At 35.2% G+C, this 2,216-nt stretch overlaps 1 pseudogene; it reads left to right on the forward strand.

Annotated features, from left to right (window-relative positions):
• The first annotated feature begins 610 nt into the window (after positions 1-610).
• Positions 611-1,571, forward strand: LOC102900436 (annotated as a pseudogene).
• Positions 1,572-2,216: the final 645 nt, after the last annotated feature.

A 2,216-nucleotide genomic window follows, 5' to 3' on the forward strand; every position in this document is an offset into this window, starting at 1 on the left:
ATATTTAGTCACTTATAAACAGTAATCTAAAATATCAGAAGATAAAATAAAGGATTAAAGTAATACAGAAAGAAAGAAAGTTTAAAGTAGAAAGAGGAATGCCTGTTGTTTCATGAAGTTACTTTTAATACAAGTACAGGAACAGTTAATTATCAAATTATTAATTCATTGAATTGGATAGAGGATGTGGCATGGAACCATTGGATACTTCATATTTATTCACCCACTTTCTTTCATGTGTAAATTAAGACTCTTCTCTATAAGCACAGGTTGCATTTTGTTAATATTCAGTTGATATTCTTCTCTATAAGCACAGGTTGCATTTTGTCTGATAATCAGTTTGTACATATGTTCTCATAACATTATAACAGACACTTAGAGAAACAAAAACTTGATGAAACGAAGTACATACAAAATGTGGATTTATTGATGAGGAAAATGCATTTTTTTAAATTATTTCTGACTTTTTCTCACACACACCACATTTACTAATGTGATAAGAATTAACAGAGGGTTTTTTTTTCTCTATTGAGGTGAAATAAATATACTTAGAATTCACGACCGTTGTAACTATACCTTTTCCTTTTTAATGCAGAATGTTTCATCAAAAATGAACAATATTTCAGTGGCGACAGAATTTCTTATCTTGGGATTTTCAGGCCCATGGAGTCTTCAGTTCTTCCAATGTGTGCTTTTTACAGTAATTTACCTGTTTGCCATGAGGGGGAATGGCCTCATTATTACCATAACATCCTTGGACCCATGCCTGCACACACCCATGTATTTTTTTTTTAAAGAATCTGTCTCTGTTAGATATCTGTCTCATTTCAGCTGTTGTGCTCAAAACTGTTGCCAATTCCTTGACCCGCAGCAATTCTATCTCATTTTTTGGCTGTGTCACCCAGGTCTTCCTGGTGCCTTTTTCAGTAGGGGCAGAACTGTTCCTCCTTACACTGATGTCTGTTGACCGTTATGCTGCCATTTGCCATCTACTGCACTATGAAGCCATCATGAACAGGGGCACGTGTGTGCAGACAGTGGCTCTGTCCTAGCTCACTAGTGGCTTTATATCTGTTATACATACAGCAGGAACCTTTTCCTTATCTTACTGTGGATTCAATGAAATTCAACAATTCTTTTGTGATATTCCCCAGTTGTTCGCTATTACTTGCTCAGAGAATATAACTGTAGAAAATGTACTCATTCTTGTTAATGCAGTCCTAGATGTCTTCTGCTTTATTTGCATCACAGTCTCCTACATCTGCATCTTCTACACTGTCAGAAAGATACCATCCACGAAAAGGCAGTCAAAAACCTATTCCACTTGCCTTCCACATTTGGCAGTTGTTATACTTTTTCTCTCAACTGCTTTTATTTCTTACCTGAAACCTATTTTAGGGTGTACATCATTCACTGATCTTGTTCTATCTTCTTTCTATATTTTGTTACCCCCTTCCCTTAATCCTATCATCTACAGCTTAAGAAACAAGGCAATGAAGGCAGGTCTGGGAAAGCTGATCCCTAGAAGACTCTTGAGAAAGGAGAATGTCCTTAATTTTCTCCAAGAGTAGAGGTATTTTCTTTTGAATATTTTTTGTAAATACAGGGTTAATCTAGCTAGTATGCTGCAAATTTGTACTTATCTCTGGAGTTACCTGGAACCATGGTGGTAATTCTTGACCAAATGGAGTTAAATATACTAAATAGTATCAGTGAAGATGCATTCAGGTCTGACATAACTTTGGAGCATTGCTAGAGAAAATGTAAACATTCTTAGTTTGTACCTGGTTTCTATTAGGCTGTTTTAATTTCTGTTTATTGAGTCAGATTATACATCTGGTTTTGGATACTTGACTGGAGAACCATAAAAGTTTTCTCCTTAAATGAGAGTGTGGATTCCCTGGTGTCCTGATTTATTATCCAGAGAGGAAGCATGTCTCACATGACTGAAAATGTTTCCCAGAAGCTGAGCCTCATTCTTCTGAATGTCCCTAATATTGCATTATACTTCTTTGCTTTTGCTACACTATACCATTTGCTGTAACAAATCTTTCCTGAATACAGATTGATACATTATTGTAATTCTTTGTTATTATATAAATCTACAAAACCAGAACAGAGGTAAATAAAACATTTACTTTTACTTCACAAGTATATTTGTAAATATAAGTGAAGAATAAAATGGGAGCCCAGTTTTGCCTGGGAGATTTGTTTCT

This window comes from Felis catus, chromosome A1 (assembly GCF_018350175.1).
Source record: "Felis catus isolate Fca126 chromosome A1, F.catus_Fca126_mat1.0, whole genome shotgun sequence".
NCBI lineage: Eukaryota > Metazoa > Chordata > Mammalia > Carnivora > Felidae > Felis > Felis catus.